Source organism: Lepisosteus oculatus, chromosome 14, assembly GCF_040954835.1.
Source record: "Lepisosteus oculatus isolate fLepOcu1 chromosome 14, fLepOcu1.hap2, whole genome shotgun sequence".
NCBI classification, from domain to species: Eukaryota; Metazoa; Chordata; class Actinopteri; order Semionotiformes; family Lepisosteidae; genus Lepisosteus; species Lepisosteus oculatus.
Genome location: NC_090709.1, coordinates 29,275,046 through 29,293,915, shown reverse-complemented (window position 1 = coordinate 29,293,915; position 18,870 = coordinate 29,275,046). Strand labels below are relative to the sequence as shown.

Below are 18,870 nucleotides of genomic sequence, written 5' to 3'. Positions count from 1 at the left end.
TCGTAAAAGAGGTGACGGAGCTGTCCTCTCAATAAGAAGGGTGCCAGCGAGCCTTGCTCTCGCTTACGGCCACACCCCCTTGAGCACGCCTGATCTCGTCTGATCTCGGAAGCTAAACAGGGATGGGCCTGGTTAGTACTTGGATGGGAGACCGCCTGGGAATACCAGGTGCTGTAAGCTTTTAAGCGCAGGAGGCGCCCTATCCCCGCTCGCTGGCTCATTCCCCTGTTCACACGTGCAGTGCGGCTTGTCCGTCTGTTTATTTGTCAGCTTTGGCGAGACACGGGTGCTTGTGTATTAGCGTGAGCGTTTTTTATTCTGATCAGGAACAGTTTAACAAGTCCGCAAAGGATCGAGGAAAGGTTTATCGCCAGCTGAAAAGAGACACAGCGCTTCGGCTGTGGAGACTTGTTCGGCTGGCGTTCGGAGAGTCGCGTTTTTCAGAATTGTATTGAGATCGTTTTCCACAGAGCTCAGATGTCAAAGCACAGCAGCAGCTCTCCACAGCGATCCTCTATAGCGCCCTTTCTCCCGCACCTCCGTCCTCATTGGAAGGAAGCAAAAGTGAAAGGCTGAAGTGAAATAGAGCGGGGACGAAGGCAGTGAAGAGAGAGAACGTGGAAAGAAGAGAAAAACGCAAGGGAAAAAATGCAGCGTCGTAAAAGAGGTGACAGAGCTGTCCTCTCAATAAGAAGGGTGCCAGCGAGCCTTGCTCTTGCTTACGGCCACACCCCCTTGAGCACGCCTGATCTCGTCTGATCTCGGAAGCTAAACAGGGATGGGCCTGGTTAGTACTTGGATGGGAGACCGCCTGGGAATACCAGGTGCTGTAAGCTTTTAAGCGCAGGAGGCGCCCTATCCCCGCTCGCTCGCTCATTCCCCTGTTCACACGTGCAGTGCGGCTTGTCCGTCTGTTTATTTCTCAGCTTTGGCGAGACACGGGTGCTTGTGTATTAGCGTGAGCGTTTTTTATTCTGATCAGGAACAGTTTTACAAGTCCGCAAAGGATCGAGGAAAGGTTTATCGCCAGCTGAAAAGAGACACAGCGCTTCGGCTGTGGAGACTTGTTCGGCTGGCGTTCGGAGAGTCGCGTTTTTCAGAATTGTATTGAGATCGTTTTCCACAGAGCTCAGATGTCAAAGCACAGCAGCAGCTCTCCACAGCGATCCTCTATAGCGCCCTTTCTCCCGCAACTCCGTCCTCATTGGAAGGAAGCAAGAGTGAAAGGCTGAAGTGAAATAGAGCGGGGACGAAGGCAGTGAAGAGAGAGAACGTGGAAAGAAGAGAAAAACGCAAGGGAAAAAAGCAGCGTCGTAAAAGAGGTGACGGAGCTGTCCTCTCAATAAGAAGGGTGCCAGCGAGCCTTGCTCTCGCTTACGGCCACACCCCCTTGAGCACGCCTGATCTCGTTTGATCTCGGAAGCTAAACAGGGATGGGCCTGGTTAGTACTCGGATGGGAGACCGCCTGGGAATACCAGGTGCTGTAAGGTTTTAAGCGCAGGAGGCGCCCTATCCCCGCTCGCTGGCTCATTCCCCTGTTCACACGTGCAGTGCGGCTTGTCCGTCTGTTTATTTGTCAGCTTTGGCGAGACACGGGTGCTTGTGTATTAGCGTGAGCGTTTTTTATTCTGATCAGGAACAGTTTAACAAGTCCGCAAAGGATCGAGGAAAGGTTTATCGCCAGCTGAAAAGAGACACAGCGCTTCGGCTGTGGAGACTTGTTCGGCTGGCGTTCGGAGAGTTGCGTTTTTCAGAATTGTATTGAGATCGTTTTCCACAGAGCTCAGATGTCAAAGCACAGCAGCAGCTCTCCACAGCGATCCTCTATAGCGCCCTATCTCCCGCAGCTCCGTCCTCATTGGAAGGAAGCAAGAGTGAAAGGCTGAAGTGATATAGAGCGGGGACTTAGGCAGTGAAGAGAGAGAACGTGGGAAGAAGAGAAAAACGCAAGGGAAAAAAAGCAGCGTCGTAAAAGAGGTGACGGAGCTGTCCTCTCAATAAGAAGGGTGCCAGCGAGCCTTGCTCTCGCTTATGGCCACACCCCCTTGAGCACGCCTGATCTCGTCTGATCTCGGAAGCTGAACAGGGATGGGCCTGGTTAGTACTTGGATGGGAGACCGCCTGGGAATACCAGGTGCTGTAAGCTTTTAAGCGCAGGAGGCGCCCTATCCCCGCTCTCTCGCTCATTCCCCTGTTCACACGTGCAGTGCGGCTTGTCCGTCTGTTTTTTTGTCAGCTTTGGCGAGACACGGATGCTTGTGTATTAGCGTGAGCGTTTTTTATTCTGATCATGAACAGTTTAACAAGTCCGCAAAGGATCGACGAAAGGTTTATCGCCAGCTGAAAAGAGACACAGCGCTTCGGCTGTGGAGACTTGTTCGGCTGGCGTTCGGAGAGTCGCGTTTTTCAGAATTGTATTGAGATCGTTTTCCACAGAGCTCAGATGTCAAAGCACAGCAGCAGCTCTCCACAGCGATCCTCTATAGCGCCCTTTCTCCCGCATCTCCGTCCTCATTGGAAGGAAGCAAGAGTGAAAGGCTGAAGTGAAATAGAGCGGGGACGAAGGCAGTGAAGAGAGAGAACGTGGAAAGAAGAGAAAAACGCAAGAGAAAAAAAGCAGCGTCGTAAAAGAGGTGACGGAGCTGTCCTCTCAATAAGAAGGGTGCCAGCGAGCTTGGCTCTCGCTTACGGCCACACCCCCTTGAGCACGCCTGATCTCGTCTGATCTCGGAAACTAAACAGGGATGGGCCTGGTTAGTACTTGGATGGGAGACCGCCTGGGAATACCAGGTGCTGTAAGCTTTTAAGCGCAGGAGGCGCCCTATCCCCGCTCGCTCGCTCATTCCCCTGTTCACACGTGCAGTGCAGCTTGTCCGTCTGTTTATTTGTCAGCTTTGGCGAGACACGGGTGCTTGTGTATTAGCGTGAGCGTTTTTTATTCTGATCATGAACAGTTTAACAAGTCCGCAAAGGATCGAGGAAAGGTTTATCGCCAGCTGAAAAGAGACACAGCGCTTCGGCTGTGGAGACTTGTTCGGCTAGCGTTTGGAGAGTCGCGTTTTTCAGAATTGTATTGAGATCGTTTTCCACAGAGCTCAGATGTCAAAGCACAGCAGCAGCTCTCCACAGCGATCCTCTATAGCGCCCTTTCTCCCGCAGCTCCGTCCTCATTGGAAGGAAGCAAGAGTGAAAGGCTGAAGTGAAACAGAGCGGGGACGAAGGCAGTGAAGAGAGAGAACGTGGGAAGAAGAGAAAAACGCAAGGGAAGAAAAGCAGCGTCGTAAAAGAGGTGACGGAGCTGTCCTCTCAATAAGAAGTGTGCCAGCGAGCCTTGCTCTCGCTTATGGCCACAACCCCTTGAGCACGCCTGATCTCGTCTGATCTTGGAAGCTAAACAGGGATGGGCCTGGTTAGTACTTGGATGGGAGACCGCCTGGGAATACCAGGTGCTGTAAGCTTTTAAGCGCAGGAGGCGCCCTATCCCCGCTCGCTCGCTCATTCCCCTGTTCACACGTGCAGTGCGGCTTGTCCGTCTGTTTATTTGTCAGCTTTGGCGAGACACGGGTGCTTGTGTATTAGCGTGAGCGTTTTTTATTCTGATCAGGAACAGTTTTACAAGTCCGCAAAGGATCGAGGAAAGGTTTATCGCCAGCTGAAAAGAGACACAGCGCTTCGGCTGTGGAGACTTGTTCGGCTGGCGTTCGGAGAGTCGCGTTTTTCAGAATTCTATTGAGATCGTTTTCCACAGAGCTCAGATGTCAAAGCACAGCAGCAGCTCTCCACAGCGATCCTCTATAGCGCCCTTTCTCCCGCAGCTCCGTCCTCATTGGAAGGAAGCAAGAGTGAAAGGCTGAAGTGAAATAGAGCGGGGACGAAGGCAGTGAAGAGAGAGAACGTGGGAAGAAGAGAAAAACGCAAAGGAAAAAAAGCAGCGTCGTAAAAGAGGTGACGGAGCTGTCCTCTCAATAAGAAGGGTGCCAGCGAACCTTGCTCTCGCTTACGGCCACACCCCCTTGAGCACGCCTGATCTCATCTGATCTCGGAAGCTAAACAGGGATGAGCCTGGTTAGTACTTGGATGGGAGACCGCCTGCGAATACCAGGTGCTGTAAGCTTTTAAGCGCAGGAGGCGCCCTATCCCCGCTCGCTCGCTCATTCCCCTGTTCACACGTGCAGTGCGGCTTGTCCGTCTGTTTATTTGTCAGCTTTGGCGAGACACGGGTGCTTGTGTATTAGCGTGAGCGTTTTTTATTCTGATCAGGAACAGTTTAACAAGTCCGCAAAGGATCGAGGAAAGGTTTATCGCCAGCTGAAAAGAGACACAGCGCTTCGGCTGTGGAGACTTGTTCGGCTGGCGTTCGGAGAGTCGCGTTTTTCAGAATTGTATTGAGATCGTTTTCCACAGAGCTCAGATGTCAAAGCACAGCAGCAGCTCTCCACAGCGATCCTCTATAGCGCCCTATCTCCCGCAGCTCCGTCCTCATTGGAAGGAAGCAAGAGTGAAAGGCTGAAGTGATATAGAGCGGGGACGAAGGCAGTGAAGAGAGAGAACGTGGGAAGAAGAGAAAAACGCAAGGGAAAAAAAGCAGCGTCGTAAAAGAGGTGACGGAGCTGTCCTCTCAATAAGAAGGGTGCCAGCGAGCCTTGCTCTCGCTTACGGCCACACCCCCTTGAGCACGCCTGATCTCGTCTGATCTCGGAAGCTAAACAGGGATGGGCCTGGTTAGTACTTGGATGGGAGACCGCCTGGGAATACCAGGTGCTGTAAGCTTTTAAGCGCAGGAGGTGCCCTATCCCCGCTCGCTGGCTCATTCCCCTGTTCACACGTGCAGTGCAGCTTGTCCGTCTGTTTATTTGTCAGCTTTGGCGAGACACGGGTGCTTGTGTAATAGCGTGAGCGTTTTTAATTCTGATCAGGAACAGTTTAACAATTCCGCAAAGGATCGAGGAAAGGTTTATCGCCAGCTGAAAAGAGACACAGCGCTTCGGCTGTGGAGACTTGTTCGGCTGGCGTTCGGAGAGTCGCGTTTTTCAGAATTGTATTGAGATCGTTTTCCACAGAGCTCAGATGTCAAAGCACAGCAGCAGCTCTCCACAGCGATCCTCTATAGCGCCCTATCTCCCGCAGCTCCGTCCTCATTGGAAGGAAGCAAGAGTGAAAGGCTGAAGTGATATAGAGCGGGGACGAAGGCAGTGAAGAGAGAGAACGTGGGAAGAAGAGAAAAACGCAAGGGAAAAAAAGCAGCGTCGTAAAAGAGGTGACGGAGCTGTCCTCTCAATAAGAAGGGTGCCAGCGAGCCTTGCTCTCGCTTACGGCCACACCCCCTTGAGCACGCCTGATCTCGTCTGATCTCGGAAGCTAAACAGGGATGGGCCTGGTTAGTACTTGGATGGGAGACCGCCTGGGAATACCAGGTGCTGTAAGCTTTTAAGCGCAGGAGGCGCCCTATCCCCGCTCGCTGGCTCATTCCCCTGTTCACACGTGCAGTGCGGCTTGTCCGTCTGTTTATTTGTCAGCTTTGGCGAGACACGGGTGCTTGTGTATTAGCGTGAGCGTTTTTTATTCTGATCAGGAACAGTTTAACAAGTCCGCAAAGGATCGAGGAAAGGTTTATCGCCAGCTGAAAAGAGACACAGCGCTTCGGCTGTGGAGACTTGTTCGGCTGGCGTTCGGAGAGTCGCGTTTTTCAGAATTGTATTGAGATCGTTTTCCACAGAGCTCAGATGTCAAAGCACAGCAGCAGCTCTCCACAGCGATCCTCTATAGCGCCCTTTCTCCCGCAGCTCCGTCCTCATTGGAAGGAAGCAAGAGTGAAAGGCTGAAGTGAAATAGAGCGGGGACGAAGGCAGTGAAGAGAGAGAACGTGGGAAGAAGAGAAAAACGCAAGGGAAAAAAACCAGCGTCGTAAAAGAGGTGACGGAGCTGTCCTCTCAATAAGAAGGGTGCCAGCGAGCCTTGCTCTCGCTTACGGCCACACCCCCTTGAGCACGCCTGATCTCGTCTGATCTCGGAAGCTAAACAGGGATGGGCCTGGTTAGTACTTGGATGGGAGACCGCCTGGGAATACCAGGTGCTGTAAGCTTTTAAGCGCAGGAGGCGCCCTATCCCCGCTCGCTCGCTCATTCCCCTGTTCACACGTGCAGTGCGGCTTGTCCGTCTGTTTATTTGTCAGCTTTGGCGAGACACGGGTGCTTGTGTATTAGCGTGAGCGTTTTTTATTCTGATCAGGAACAGTTTAACAAGGCCGCAAAGGATCGAGGAAAGGTTTATCGCCAGCTGAAAAGAGACACAGCGCTTCGGCTGTGGAGACTTGTTCGGCTGGCGTTCGGAGAGTTGCGTTTTTCAGAATTGTATTGAGATCGTTTTCCACAGAGCTCAGATGTCAAAGCACAGCAGCAGCTCTCCACAGCGATCCTCTATAGCGCCCTATCTCCCGCAGCTCCGTCCTCATTGGAAGGAAGCAAGAGTGAAAGGCTGAAGTGATATAGAGCGGGGACTTAGGCAGTGAAGAGAGAGAACGTGGGAAGAAGAGAAAAACGCAAGGGAAAAAAAGCAGCGTCGTAAAAGAGGTGACGGAGCTGTCCTCTCAATAAGAAGGGTGCCAGCGAGCCTTGCTCTCGCTTATGGCCACACCCCCTTGAGCACGCCTGATCTCGTCTGATCTCGGAAGCTAAACAGGGATGGGCCTGGTTAGTACTTGGATGGGAGACCGCCTGGGAATACCAGGTGCTGTAAGCTTTTAAGCGCAGGAGGCGCCCTATCCCCGCTCTCTCGCTCATTCCCCTGTTCACACGTGCAGTGCGGCTTGTCCGTCTGTTTATTTGTCAGCTTTGGCGAGACACGGGTGCTTGTGTATTAGCGTGAGCGTTTTTTATTCTGATCATGAACAGTTTAACAAGTCCGCAAAGGATCGACGAAAGGTTTATCGCCAGCTGAAAAGAGACACAGCGCTTCGGCTGTGGAGACTTGTTCGGCTGGCGTTCGGAGAGTCGCGTTTTTCAGAATTGTATTGAGATCGTTTTCCACAGAGCTCAGATGTCAAAGCACAGCAGCAGCTCTCCACTGCGATCCTCTATAGCGCCCTTTCTCCCGCATCTCCGTCCTCATTGGAAGGAAGCAAGAGTGAAAGGCTGAAGTGAAATAGAGCGGGGACGAAGGCAGTGAAGAGAGAGAACGTGGAAAGAAGAGAAAAACGCAAGAGAAAAAAAGCAGCGTCGTAAAAGAGGTGACGGAGCTGTCCTCTCAATAAGAAGGGTGCCAGCGAGCTTGGCTCTCGCTTACGGCCACACCCCCTTGAGCACGCCTGATCTCGTCTGATCTCGGAAGCTAAACAGGGATGGGCCTGGTTAGTACTTGGATGGGAGACCGCCTGGGAATACCAGGTGCTGTAAGCTTTTAAGCGCAGGAGGCGCCCTATCCCCGCTCGCTGGCTCATTCCCCTGTTCACACGTGCAGTGCAGCTTGTCCGTCTGTTTATTTGTCAGCTTTGGCGAGACCCGGGTGCTTGTGTAATAGCGTGAGCGTTTTTTATTCTGATCAGGAACAGTTTAACAAGTCCGCAAAGGATCGAGGAAAGGTTTATCGCCAGCTGAAAAGAGACACAGCGCTTCGGCTGTGGAGACTTGTTCGGCTGGCGTTCGGAGAGTCGCGTTTTTCAGAATTGTATTGAGATCGTTTTCCACAGAGCTCAGATGTCAAAGCACAGCAGCAGCTCTCCACAGCGATCCTCTATAGCGCCCTATCTCCCGCAGCTCCGTCCTCATTGGAAGGAAGCAAGAGTGAAAGGCTGAAGTGATATAGAGCGGGGACGAAGGCAGTGAAGAGAGAGAACGTGGGAAGAAGAGAAAAACGCAAGGGAAAAAAAGCAGCGTCGTAAAAGAGGTGACGGAGCTGTCCTCTCAATAAGAAGGGTGCCAGCGAGCTTTGCTCTCGCTTACGGCCACACCCCCTTGAGCACGCCTGATCTCGTCTGATCTCGGAAGCTAAACAGGGATGGGCCTGGTTAGTACTTGGATGGGAGACCGCCTGGGAATACCAGGTGCTGTAAGCTTTTAAGCGCAGGAGGCGCCCTATCCCCGCTCGCTCGCTCATTCCCCTGTTCACACGTGCAGTGCGGCTTGTCCGTCTGTTTATTTGTCAGCTTTGGCGAGACACGGGTGCTTGTGTATTAGCGTGAGCGTTTTTTATTCTGATCAGGAACAGTTTTACAAGTCCGCAAAGGATCGAGGAAAGGTTTATCGCCAGCTGAAAAGAGACACAGCGCTTCGGCTGTGGAGACTTGTTCGGCTGGCGTTCGGAGAGTCGCGTTTTTCAGAATTGTATTGAGATCGTTTTCCACAGAGCTCAGATGTCAAAGCACAGCAGCAGCTCTCCACAGCGATCCTCTATAGCGCCCTTTCTCCCGCAGCTCCGTCCTCATTGGAAGGAAGCAAAAGTGAAAGGCTGAAGTGAAATAGAGCGGGGACGAAGGCAGTGAAGAGAGAGAACGTGGAAAGAAGAGAAAAACGCAAGAGAAAAAAAGCAGCGTCGTAAAAGAGGTGACGGAGCTGTCCTCTCAATAAGAAGGGTGCCAGCGAGCTTGGCTCTCGCTTACGGCCACACCCCCTTGAGCACGCCTGATCTCGTCTGATCTCGGAAGCTAAACAGGGATGGGCCTGGTTAGTACTTGGATGGGAGACCGCCTGGGAATACCAGGTGCTGTAAGCTTTTAAGCGCAGGAGGCGCCCTATCCCCGCTCGCTCGCTCATTCCCCTGTTCACACGTGCAGTGCGGCTTGTCCGTCTGTTTATTTGTCAGCTTTGGCGAGACACGGGTGCTTGTGTATTAGCGTGAGCGTTTTTTATTCTGATCAGGAACAGTTTAACAAGTCCGCAAAGGATCGAGGAAAGGTTTATCGCCAGCTGAAAAGAGACACAGCGCTTCGGCTGTGGAGACTTGTTCGGCTGGCGTTCGGAGAGTCGCGTTTTTCAGAATTGTATTGAGATCGTTTTCCACAGAGCTCAGATGTCAAAGCACAGCAGCAGCTCTCCACAGCGATCCTCTATAGCGCCCTTTCTCCCGCAGCTCCGTCCTCATTGGAAGGAAGCAAGAGTGAAAGGCTGAAGTGAAATAGAGCGGGGATGAAGGCAGTGAAGAGAGAGAACGTGGGAAGAAGAGAAAAACGCAAGGGAAAAAAAGCAGCGTCGTAAAAGAGGTGACGGAGCTGTCCTCTCAATAAGAAGGGTGCCAGCGAGCCTTGCGCTCGCTTACGGCCACACCCCCTTGAGCACGCCTGATCTCGTTTGATCTCGGAAGCTAAACAGGGATGGGCCTGGTTAGTACTTGGATGGGAGACCGCCTGGGAATACCAGGTGCTGTAAGCTTTTAAGCGCAGGAGGCGCCCTATCCCCGCTCGCTCGCTCATTCCCCTGTTCACACGTGCAGTGCAGCTTGTCCGTCTGTTTATTTGTCAGCTTTGGCGAGACACGGGTGCTTGTGTATTAGCGTGAGCGTTTTTTATTCTGATCAGGAACAGTTTTACAAGTCCGCAAAGGATCGAGGAAAGGTTTATCGCCAGCTGAAAAGAGACACAGCGCTTCGGCTGTGGAGACTTGTTCGGCTGGCGTTCGGAGAGTCGCGTTTTTCAGAATTGTATTGAGATCGTTTTCCACAGAGCTCAGATGTCAAAGCACAGCAGCAGCTCTCCACAGCGATCCTCTATAGCGCCCTTTCTCCCGCAGCTCCGTCCTCATTGGAAGGAAGCAAGAGTGAAAGGCTGAAGTGAAATAGAGCAGGGACGAAGGCAGTGAAGAGAGAGAACGTGGGAAGAAGAGAAAAACGCAAGGGAAAAAATGCAGCGTCGTAAAAGAGGTGACGGAGCTGTCCTCTCAATAAGAAGGGTGCCAGCGAGCCTTGCTCTCGCTTATGGCCACACCCCTTTGAGCACGCCTGATCTCGTCTGATCTTGGAAGCTAAACAGGGATGGGCTTGGTTATTACTTGGATGGGGGACCGCCTGGGAATACCAGGTGCTGTAAGCTTTTAAGCGCAGGAGGCGCCCTATCCCCGCTCGCTCGCTCATTCCCCTGTTCATACGTGCAGTGCGGCTTGTCCGTCTGTTTATTTGTCAGCTTTGGCGAGACACGGGTGCTTGTGTATTAGCGTGAGCATTTTTTATACTGATCAGGAACAGTTTAACAAGTCCGCAAAGGATCGAGGAAAGGTTTATCGCCAGCTGAAAAGAGACACAGCGCTTCGGCTGTGGAGACTTGTTCGGCTGGCGTTCGGAGAGTCGCGTTTTTCAGAATTGTATTGAGATCGTTTTCCACAGAGCTCAGATGTCAAAGCACAGCAGCAGCTCTCCACAGCGATCCTCTATAGCGCCCTTTCTCCCGCAGCTCCGTCCTCATTGGAAGGAAGCAAGAGTGAAAGGCTGAAGTGAAATAGAGCGGGGACGAAGGCAGTGAAGAGAGAGAACGTGGAAAGAAGAGAAAAACGCAAGGGAAAAAAGCAGCGTCGTAAAAGAGGTGACAGAGCTGTCCTCTCAATAAGTAGGGTGCCAGCGAGCCTTGCTCTCGCTTACGGCCACACCCCCTTGAGCACGCCTGATCTTGTCTGATCTCGGAGGCTAAACAGGGATGGGCCTGGTTAGTACTTGGATGAGAGACCGCCTGGGAATACCAGGTGCTGTAAGCTTTTAAGCGCAGGAGGCGCCCTATCCCCGCTCGCTCGCTCATTCCCCTGTTCACACGTGCAGTGCAGCTTGTCCGTCTGTTTATTTGTCAGCTTTGGCGAGACACGGGTGCTTGTGTATTAGCGTGAGCGTTTTTTATTCTGATCAGGAACAGTTTTACAAGTCCGCAAAGGATCGAGGAAAGGTTTATCGCCAGCTGAAAAGAGACACAGCGCTTCGGCTGTGGAGACTTGTTCGGCTGGCGTTCGGAGAGTCGCGTTTTTCAGAATTGTATTGAGATCGTTTTCCACAGAGCTCAGATGTCAAAGCACAGCAGCAGCTCTCCACAGCGATCCTCTATAGCGCCCTTTCTCCCGCAGCTCCGTCCTCATTGGAAGGAAGCAAGAGTGAAAGGCTGAAGTGAAATAGAGCGGGGACGAAGGCAGTGAAGAGAGAGAACGTGGGAAGAAGAGAAAAACGCAAGGGAAAAAAGCAGCGTCGTAAAAGAGGTGACGGAGCTGTCCTCTCAATAAGAAGGGTGCCAGCGAGCCTTGCTCTTGCTTATGGCCACACCCCCTTGAGCACGCCTGATCTCGTCTGATCTCGGAAGCTAAACAGGGATGGGCCTGGTTAGTACTTGGATGGGAGACCGCCTGGGAATACCAGGTGCTGTAAGCTTTTAAGCGCAGGAGGCGCCCTATCCCCGCTCGCTCGCTCATTCCCCTGTTCACACGTGCAGTGCGGCTTGTCCGTCTGTTTATTTGTCAGCTTTGGCGAGACACGGGTGCTTGTGTATTAGCGTGAGCGTTTTTTATTCTGATCAGGAACAGTTTTACAAGTCCGCAAAGGATCGAGGAATGGTTTATCGCCAGCTGAAAAGAGACACAGCGCTTCGGCTGTGGAGACTTGTTCGGCTGGCGTTCGGAGAGTCGCGTTTTTCAGAATTGTATTGAGATCGTTTTCCACAGAGCTCAGATGTCAAAGCACAGCAGCAGCTCTCCACAGCGATCCTCTATAGCGCCCTTTCTCCCGCAGCTCCGTCCTCATTGGAAGGAAGCAAGAGTGAAAGGCTGAAGTGAAATAGAGCAGGGACGAAGGCAGTGAAGAGAGAGAACGTGGGAAGAAGAGAAAAACGCAAGGGAAAAAATGCAGCGTCGTAAAAGAGGTGACGGAGCTGTCCTCTCAATAAGAAGGGTGCCAGCGAGCCTTGCTCTCGCTTATGGCCACACCCCTTTGAGCACGCCTGATCTCGTCTGATCTTGGAAGCTAAACAGGGATGGGCTTGGTTATTACTTGGATGGGGGACCGCCTGGGAATACCAGGTGCTGTAAGCTTTTAAGCGCAGGAGGCGCCCTATCCCCGCTCGCTCGCTCATTCCCCTGTTCATACGTGCAGTGCGGCTTGTCCGTCTGTTTATTTGTCAGCTTTGGCGAGACACGGGTGCTTGTGTATTAGCGTGAGCATTTTTTATACTGATCAGGAACAGTTTAACAAGTCCGCAAAGGATCGAGGAAAGGTTTATCGCCAGCTGAAAAGAGACACAGCGCTTCGGCTGTGGAGACTTGTTCGGCTGGCGTTCGGAGAGTCGCGTTTTTCAGAATTGTATTGAGATCGTTTTCCACAGAGCTCAGATGTCAAAGCACAGCAGCAGCTCTCCACAGCGATCCTCTATAGCGCCCTTTCTCCCGCAGCTCCGTCCTCATTGGAAGGAAGCAAGAGTGAAAGGCTGAAGTGAAATAGAGCGGGGACGAAGGCAGTGAAGAGAGAGAACGTGGAAAGAAGAGAAAAACGCAAGGGAAAAAAGCAGCGTCGTAAAAGAGGTGACAGAGCTGTCCTCTCAATAAGTAGGGTGCCAGCGAGCCTTGCTCTTGCTTACGGCCACACCCCCTTGAGCACGCCTGATCTTGTCTGATCTCGGAAGCTAAACAGGGATGGGCCTGGTTAGTACTTGGATGAGAGACCGCCTGGGAATACCAGGTGCTGTAAGCTTTTAAGCGCAGGAGGCGCCCTATCCCCGCTCGCTGGCTCATTCCCCTGTTCACACGTGCAGTGCAGCTTGTCCGTCTGTTTATTTGTCAGCTTTGGCGAGACCCGGGTGCTTGTGTAATAGCGTGAGCGTTTTTTATTCTGATCAGGAACAGTTTAACAAGTCCGCAAAGGATCGAGGAAAGGTTTATCGCCAGCTGAAAAGAGACACAGCGCTTCGGCTGTGGAGACTTGTTCGGCTGGCGTTCGGAGAGTCGCGTTTTTCAGAATTGTATTGAGATCGTTTTCCACAGAGCTCAGATGTCAAAGCACAGCAGCAGCTCTCCACAGCGATCCTCTATAGCGCCCTATCTCCCGCAGCTCCGTCCTCATTGGAAGGAAGCAAGAGTGAAAGGCTGAAGTGATATAGAGCGGGGACGAAGGCAGTGAAGAGAGAGAACGTGGGAAGAAGAGAAAAACGCAAGGGAAAAAAAGCAGCGTCGTAAAAGAGGTGACGGAGCTGTCCTCTCAATAAGAAGGGTGCCAGCGAGCTTTGCTCTCGCTTACGGCCACACCCCCTTGAGCACGCCTGATCTCGTCTGATCTCGGAAGCTAAACAGGGATGGGCCTGGTTAGTACTTGGATGGGAGACCGCCTGGGAATACCAGGTGCTGTAAGCTTTTAAGCGCAGGAGGCGCCCTATCCCCGCTCGCTCGCTCATTCCCCTGTTCACACGTGCAGTGCGGCTTGTCCGTCTGTTTATTTGTCAGCTTTGGCGAGACACGGGTGCTTGTGTATTAGCGTGAGCGTTTTTTATTCTGATCAGGAACAGTTTTACAAGTCCGCAAAGGATCGAGGAAAGGTTTATCGCCAGCTGAAAAGAGACACAGCGCTTCGGCTGTGGAGACTTGTTCGGCTGGCGTTCGGAGAGTCGCGTTTTTCAGAATTGTATTGAGATCGTTTTCCACAGAGCTCAGATGTCAAAGCACAGCAGCAGCTCTCCACAGCGATCCTCTATAGCGCCCTTTCTCCCGCAGCTCCGTCCTCATTGGAAGGAAGCAAGAGTGAAAGGCTGAAGTGAAATAGAGCGGGGACGAAGGCAGTGAAGAGAGAGAACGTGGGAAGAAGAGAAAAACGCAAGGGAAAAAAAGCAGCGTCGTAAAAGAGGTGACGGAGCTGTCCACTCAATAAGAAGGGTGCCAGCGAGCCTTGCTCTCACTTACGGCCACACCCCCTTGAGCACGCCTGATCTCGTCTGATCTCGGAAGCTAAACAGGGATGGGCCTGGTTAGTACTTGGATGGGAGACCGCCTGGGAATACCAGGTGCTGTAAGCTTTTAAGCGCAGGAGGCGCCCTATCCCCGCTCGCTCGCTCATTCCCCTGTTCACACGTGCAGTGCGGCTTGTCCGTCTGTTTATTTGTCAGCTTTGGCGAGACACGGGTGCTTGTGTATTAGCGTGAGCGTTTTTTATTCTGATCAGGAACAGTTTTACAAGTCCGCAAAGGATCGAAGAAAGGTTTATCGCCAGCTGAAAAGAGACACAGCGCTTCGGCTGTGGAGACTTGTTTGGCTGGCGTTCGGAGAGTCGCGTTTTTCAGAATTGTATTGAGATCGTTTTCCACAGAACTCAGATGTCAAAGCACAGCAGCAGCTCTCCACAGCGATCCTCTATAGCGCCCTTTCTCCCGCAGCTCCGTCCTCATTGGAAGGAAGCAAGAGTGAAAGGCTGAAGTGAAATAGAGCGGGGACGAAGGCAGTGAAGAGAGAGAACGTGGGAAGAAGAGAAAAACGCAAGGGAAAAAAAGCAGCGTTGTAAAAGAGGTGATGGAGCTGTCCTCTCAATAAGAAGGGTGCCAGCGAGCCTTGCTCTTGCTTGCGGCCACACCCCCTAGAGCACGCCTGATCTCGTCTGATCTCGGAAGCTAAATAGGGATGGGCCTGGTTAGTACTTGGATGGGAGACCGCCTGGGAATACCAGATGCTGTAAGCTTTTAAGCGCAGGAGGCGCCCTATCCCCGCTCGCTCGCTCATTCCCCTGTTCACACGTGCAGTGCGGCTTGTCCGTCTGTTAATTTGTCAGCTTTGGCGAGACACGGGTGCTTGTGTATTAGCGTGAGCGTTTTTTATTCTGATCAGTAACAGTTTTACAAGTCCGCAAAGGATCGAGGAAAGGTTTATCGCCAGCTGAAAAGAGACACAGCGCTTCGGCTGTGGAGACTTGTTCGGCTGGCGTTCGGAGAGTCGCGTTTTTCAGAATTGTATTGAGATCGTTTTCCACAGAGCTCAGATGTCAAAGCACAGCAGCAGCTCTCCACAGCGATCCTCTATAGCGCCCTTTCTCCCGCAGCTCCGTCCTCATTGGAAGGAAGCAAGAGTGAAAGGCTGAAGTGAAATAGAGCGGGGAGGAAGGCAGTGAAGAGAGAGAACGTGGGAAGAAGAGAAAAACGCAAGGGAAAAAAAGCAGCGTCGTAAAAGAGGTGACGGAGCTGTCCTCTCAATAAGAAGGGTGCCAGCGAGCCTTGCTCTCGCTTACGGCCACACCCCCTTGAGCACGCCTGATCTCGTCTGATCTCGGAAGCTAAACAGGGATGGGCCTGGTTAGTACTTGGATGGGAGACCGCCTGGGAATACCAGGTGCTGTAAGCTTTTAAGCGCAGGAGGCGCCCTATCCCCGCTCGCTCGCTCATTCCCCTGTTCACACGTGCAGTGCGGCTTGTCCGTCTGTTTATTTGTCAGCTTTGGCGAGACACGGGTGCTTGTGTATTAGCGTGAGCGTTTTTTATTCTGATCATGAACAGTTTAACAAGTCCGCAAAGGATCGAGGAAAGGTTTATCGCCAGCTGAAAAGAGACACAGCGCTTCGGCTGTGGAGACTTGTTCGGCTGGCGTTCGGAGAGTCGCGTTTTTCAGAATTGTATTGAGATCGTTTTCCACAGAGCTCAGATGTCAAAGCACAGCAGCAGCTCTCCACAGCGATCCTTTATAGCGCCCTTTCTCCCGCAGCTCTGTCCTCATTGGAAGGAAGCAAGAGTGAAAGGCTGAAGTGAAATAGAGCAGGGACGAAGGCAGTGAAGAGAGAGAACGTGGGAAGAAGAGAAAAACGCAAGGGAAAAAAAGCAGCGTCGAAAAAGAGGTGACGGAGCTGTCCTCTCAATAAGAAGGGTGCCAGCGAGCCTTGCTCGCGCTTACGGCCACACCCCCTGATCTCATCTGATCTCGGAAGCTAAACAGGGATGGGCCTGGTTAGTACTTGGATGGGAGACCGCCTGGGAATACCAGGTGCTGTAAGCTTTTAAGCGCAGGAGGCGCCCTATCCCCGCTCGCTCGCTCATTCCCCTGTTCACACGTGCAGTGCGGCTTGTCCGTCTGTTTATTTGTCAGCTTTGGCGAGACACGGGTGCTTGTGTATTAGCGTGAGCGTTTTTTATTCTGATCAGGAACAGTTTTACAAGTCCGCAAAGGATCGAGGAAAGGTTTATCGCCAGCTGAAAAGAGACACAGCGCTTCGGCTGTGGAGACTTGTTTGGCTGGCGTTCGGAGAGTCGCGTTTTTCAGAATTGTATTGAGATCGTTTTCCACAGAACTCAGATGTCAAAGCACAGCAGCAGCTCTCCACAGCGATCCTCTATAGCGCCCTTTCTCCCGCAGCTCCGTCCTCATTGGAAGGAAGCAAGAGTGAAAGGCTGAAGTGAAATAGAGCGGGGACGAAGGCAGTGAAGAGAGAGAACGTGGGAAGAAGAGAAAAACGCAAGGGAAAAAAAGCAGCGTTGTAAAAGAGGTGATGGAGCTGTCCTCTCAATAAGAAGGGTGCCAGCGAGCCTTGCTCTTGCTTGCGGCCACACCCCCTAGAGCACGCCTGATCTCGTCTGATCTCGGAAGCTGAATAGGGATGGGCCTGGTTAGTACTTGGATGGGAGACCGCCTGGGAATACCAGATGCTGTAAGCTTTTAAGCGCAGGAGGCGCCCTATCCCCGCTCGCTCGCTCATTCCCCTGTTCACACGTGCAGTGCGGCTTGTCCGTCTGTTAATTTGTCAGCTTTGGTGAGACACGGGTGCTTGTGTATTAGCGTGAGCGTTTTTTATTCTGATCAGTAACAGTTTTACAAGTCCGCAAAGGATCGAGGAAAGGTTTATCGCCAGCTGAAAAGAGACACAGCGCTTCGGCTGTGGAGACTTGTTCGGCTGGCGTTCGGAGAGTCGCGTTTTTCAGAATTGTATTGAGATCGTTTTCCACAGAGCTCAGATGTCAAAGCACAGCAGCAGCTCTCCACAGCGATCCTCTATAGCGCCCTTTCTCCCGCAGCTCCGTCCTCATTGGAAGGAAGCAAGAGTGAAAGGCTGAAGTGAAATAGAGCGGGGAGGAAGGCAGTGAAGAGAGAGAACGTGGGAAGAAGAGAAAAACGCAAGGGAAAAAAAGCAGCGTCGTAAAAGAGGTGACGGAGCTGTCCTCTCAATAAGAAGGGTGCCAGCGAGCCTTGCTCTCGCTTACGGCCACACCCCCTTGAGCACGCCTGATCTCGTCTGATCTCGGAAGCTAAACAGGGATGGGCCTGGTTAGTACTTGGATGGGAGACCGCCTGGGAATACCAGGTGCTGTAAGCTTTTAAGCGCAGGAGGCGCCCTATCCCCGCTCGCTCGCTCATTCCCCTGTTCACACGTGCAGTGCGGCTTGTCCGTCTGTTTATTTGTCAGCTTTGGCGAGACACGGGTGCTTGTGTATTAGCGTGAGCGTTTTTTATTCTGATCAGGAACAGTTTTACAAGTCCGCAAAGGATCGAGGAAAGGTTTATCGCCAGCTGAAAAGAGACACAGCGCTTCGGCTGTGGAGACTTGTTCGGCTGGCGTTCGGAGAGTCGCGTTTTTCAGAATTGTATTCAGATCGTTTTCCACAGAGCTCAGATGTCAAAGAACAGCAGCAGCTCTCCACAGCGATCCTCTATAGCGCCCTTTCTCCCGCAGCTCTGTCCTCATTGGAAGGAAGCAAGAGTGAAAGGCTGAAGTGAAATAGAGCAGGGACGAAGGCAGTGAAGAGAGAGAACGTGGGAAGAAGAGAAAAACGCAAGGGAAAAAAAGCAGCGTCGAAAAAGAGGTGACGGAGCTGTCCTCTCAATAAGAAGGGTGCCAGCGAGCCTTGCTCGCGCTTACGGCCACACCCCCTGATCTCATCTGATCTCGGAAGCTAAACAGGGATGGGCCTGGTTAGTACTTGGATGGGAGACCGCCTGGGAATACCAGGTGCTGTAAGCTTTTAAGCGCAGGAGGCGCCCTATCCCCGCTCGCTCGCTCATTCCCCTGTTCACACGTGCAGTGCGGCTTGTCCGTCTGTTTATTTGTCAGCTTTGGCGAGACACGGGTGCTTGTGTATTAGCGTGAGCGTTTTTTATTCTGATCAGGAACAGTTTTACAAGTCCGCAAAGGATCGAGGAAAGGTTTATCGCCAGCTGAAAAGAGACACAGCGCTTCGGCTGTGGAGACTTGTTCGGCTGGCGTTCGGAGAGTCGCGTTTTTCAGAATTGTATTCAGATCGTTTTCCACAGAGCTCAGATGTCAAAGAACAGCAGCAGCTCTCCACAGCGATCCTCTATAGCGCCCTTTCTCCCGCAGCTCCGTCCTCATTGGAAGGAAGCAAGAGTGAAAGGCTGAAGTGAAATAGAGCGGGGACGAAGGCAGTGAAGAGAGAGAACGTGGAAAGAAGAGAAAAACGCAAGGGAAAAAAAGCAGCGTCGTAAAAGAGGTGACGGAGCTGTCCTCTCAATAAGAAGGGTGCCAGCGAGCCTTGCCCTTGCTTACGGCCACACCCCCTTGAGAACGCGTGATCTCGTCTGATCTCGGAAGCTAAACAGGGATGGGCCTGGTTAGTACTTGGATAGGAGACCGCCTGGGAATACCAGGTGCTGTAAGCTTTTAAGCGCAGGAGGCGCCCTATCCCCGCTCGCTCGCTCATTCCCCTGTTCACACGTGCAGTGCGGCTTGTCCGTCTATTTGTCAGCTTTGGCGAGACACGGGTGCTTGTGTATTAGCGTGAGCGTTTTTTATTCTGATCAGGAACAGTTTTACAAGTCCGCAAAGGATCGAGGAAAGGTTTATCGCCAGCTGAAAAGAGACACAGCGCTTCGGCTGTGGAGACTTGTTCGGCTGGCGTTCGGAGAGTCGCGTTTTTCAGAATTGTATTGAGATCGTTTTCCACAGAGCTCAGATGTCAAAGCACAGCAGCAGCTCTCCACAGCGATCCTCTATAGCGCCCTTTCTCC

At 52.3% G+C, this 18,870-nt stretch overlaps 19 non-coding genes and 10 pseudogenes across 19 annotated transcripts; all 29 read left to right on the top strand.

The window, feature by feature from the left end:
• Positions 1-61: 61 nt before the first annotated feature.
• On the top strand, positions 62-180 carry LOC138244435 (5S ribosomal RNA). Its single transcript, XR_011193048.1, has one exon. It is a non-coding gene; the product is annotated as a 5S ribosomal RNA (ribosomal RNA).
• Positions 181-717: 537 nt separating this feature from the next.
• Positions 718-836, top strand: LOC138244434 (5S ribosomal RNA). The gene has a single exon (XR_011193047.1). It is a non-coding gene; the product is annotated as a 5S ribosomal RNA (ribosomal RNA).
• A 536-nt stretch (positions 837-1,372) lies between these two features.
• Positions 1,373-1,491, top strand: LOC138217584 (5S ribosomal RNA). The gene has a single exon (XR_011181296.1). It is a non-coding gene; the product is annotated as a 5S ribosomal RNA (ribosomal RNA).
• A 537-nt stretch (positions 1,492-2,028) lies between these two features.
• On the top strand, positions 2,029-2,147 carry LOC138217722 (5S ribosomal RNA; annotated as a pseudogene).
• A 537-nt stretch (positions 2,148-2,684) lies between these two features.
• On the top strand, positions 2,685-2,803 carry LOC138217019 (5S ribosomal RNA). Its single transcript, XR_011180732.1, has one exon. It is a non-coding gene; the product is annotated as a 5S ribosomal RNA (ribosomal RNA).
• Positions 2,804-3,340: 537 nt separating this feature from the next.
• On the top strand, positions 3,341-3,459 carry LOC138218459 (5S ribosomal RNA; annotated as a pseudogene).
• Positions 3,460-3,996: 537 nt separating this feature from the next.
• On the top strand, positions 3,997-4,115 carry LOC138217609 (5S ribosomal RNA). The gene has a single exon (XR_011181321.1). It is a non-coding gene; the product is annotated as a 5S ribosomal RNA (ribosomal RNA).
• Positions 4,116-4,652: 537 nt separating this feature from the next.
• On the top strand, positions 4,653-4,771 carry LOC138244433 (5S ribosomal RNA). Its single transcript, XR_011193046.1, has one exon. It is a non-coding gene; the product is annotated as a 5S ribosomal RNA (ribosomal RNA).
• A 537-nt stretch (positions 4,772-5,308) lies between these two features.
• Positions 5,309-5,427, top strand: LOC138244432 (5S ribosomal RNA). Its single transcript, XR_011193045.1, has one exon. It is a non-coding gene; the product is annotated as a 5S ribosomal RNA (ribosomal RNA).
• Positions 5,428-5,964: 537 nt separating this feature from the next.
• LOC138244431 (5S ribosomal RNA) lies at positions 5,965-6,083 on the top strand. The gene has a single exon (XR_011193044.1). It is a non-coding gene; the product is annotated as a 5S ribosomal RNA (ribosomal RNA).
• A 537-nt stretch (positions 6,084-6,620) lies between these two features.
• Positions 6,621-6,739, top strand: LOC138245272 (5S ribosomal RNA). The gene has a single exon (XR_011193883.1). It is a non-coding gene; the product is annotated as a 5S ribosomal RNA (ribosomal RNA).
• Positions 6,740-7,276: 537 nt separating this feature from the next.
• LOC138244430 (5S ribosomal RNA) lies at positions 7,277-7,395 on the top strand. Its single transcript, XR_011193043.1, has one exon. It is a non-coding gene; the product is annotated as a 5S ribosomal RNA (ribosomal RNA).
• A 537-nt stretch (positions 7,396-7,932) lies between these two features.
• LOC138244428 (5S ribosomal RNA) lies at positions 7,933-8,051 on the top strand. Its single transcript, XR_011193041.1, has one exon. It is a non-coding gene; the product is annotated as a 5S ribosomal RNA (ribosomal RNA).
• Positions 8,052-8,588: 537 nt separating this feature from the next.
• LOC138244427 (5S ribosomal RNA) lies at positions 8,589-8,707 on the top strand. The gene has a single exon (XR_011193040.1). It is a non-coding gene; the product is annotated as a 5S ribosomal RNA (ribosomal RNA).
• Positions 8,708-9,244: 537 nt separating this feature from the next.
• Positions 9,245-9,363, top strand: LOC138244923 (5S ribosomal RNA). The gene has a single exon (XR_011193538.1). It is a non-coding gene; the product is annotated as a 5S ribosomal RNA (ribosomal RNA).
• Positions 9,364-9,900: 537 nt separating this feature from the next.
• Positions 9,901-10,019, top strand: LOC138218772 (5S ribosomal RNA; annotated as a pseudogene).
• A 536-nt stretch (positions 10,020-10,555) lies between these two features.
• Positions 10,556-10,674, top strand: LOC138218659 (5S ribosomal RNA; annotated as a pseudogene).
• A 536-nt stretch (positions 10,675-11,210) lies between these two features.
• LOC138245270 (5S ribosomal RNA) lies at positions 11,211-11,329 on the top strand. Its single transcript, XR_011193881.1, has one exon. It is a non-coding gene; the product is annotated as a 5S ribosomal RNA (ribosomal RNA).
• Positions 11,330-11,866: 537 nt separating this feature from the next.
• On the top strand, positions 11,867-11,985 carry LOC138218771 (5S ribosomal RNA; annotated as a pseudogene).
• Positions 11,986-12,521: 536 nt separating this feature from the next.
• LOC138218247 (5S ribosomal RNA) lies at positions 12,522-12,640 on the top strand (annotated as a pseudogene).
• A 537-nt stretch (positions 12,641-13,177) lies between these two features.
• LOC138244426 (5S ribosomal RNA) lies at positions 13,178-13,296 on the top strand. Its single transcript, XR_011193039.1, has one exon. It is a non-coding gene; the product is annotated as a 5S ribosomal RNA (ribosomal RNA).
• A 537-nt stretch (positions 13,297-13,833) lies between these two features.
• LOC138216258 (5S ribosomal RNA) lies at positions 13,834-13,952 on the top strand. The gene has a single exon (XR_011179970.1). It is a non-coding gene; the product is annotated as a 5S ribosomal RNA (ribosomal RNA).
• Positions 13,953-14,489: 537 nt separating this feature from the next.
• Positions 14,490-14,608, top strand: LOC138218683 (5S ribosomal RNA; annotated as a pseudogene).
• A 537-nt stretch (positions 14,609-15,145) lies between these two features.
• LOC138244425 (5S ribosomal RNA) lies at positions 15,146-15,264 on the top strand. Its single transcript, XR_011193038.1, has one exon. It is a non-coding gene; the product is annotated as a 5S ribosomal RNA (ribosomal RNA).
• A 537-nt stretch (positions 15,265-15,801) lies between these two features.
• Positions 15,802-15,909, top strand: LOC138219150 (5S ribosomal RNA; annotated as a pseudogene).
• A 537-nt stretch (positions 15,910-16,446) lies between these two features.
• On the top strand, positions 16,447-16,565 carry LOC138218991 (5S ribosomal RNA; annotated as a pseudogene).
• A 537-nt stretch (positions 16,566-17,102) lies between these two features.
• Positions 17,103-17,221, top strand: LOC138244424 (5S ribosomal RNA). Its single transcript, XR_011193037.1, has one exon. It is a non-coding gene; the product is annotated as a 5S ribosomal RNA (ribosomal RNA).
• Positions 17,222-17,758: 537 nt separating this feature from the next.
• On the top strand, positions 17,759-17,866 carry LOC138219149 (5S ribosomal RNA; annotated as a pseudogene).
• Positions 17,867-18,403: 537 nt separating this feature from the next.
• On the top strand, positions 18,404-18,522 carry LOC138217706 (5S ribosomal RNA). Its single transcript, XR_011181418.1, has one exon. It is a non-coding gene; the product is annotated as a 5S ribosomal RNA (ribosomal RNA).
• The last annotated feature ends 348 nt before the right edge of the window (positions 18,523-18,870 follow it).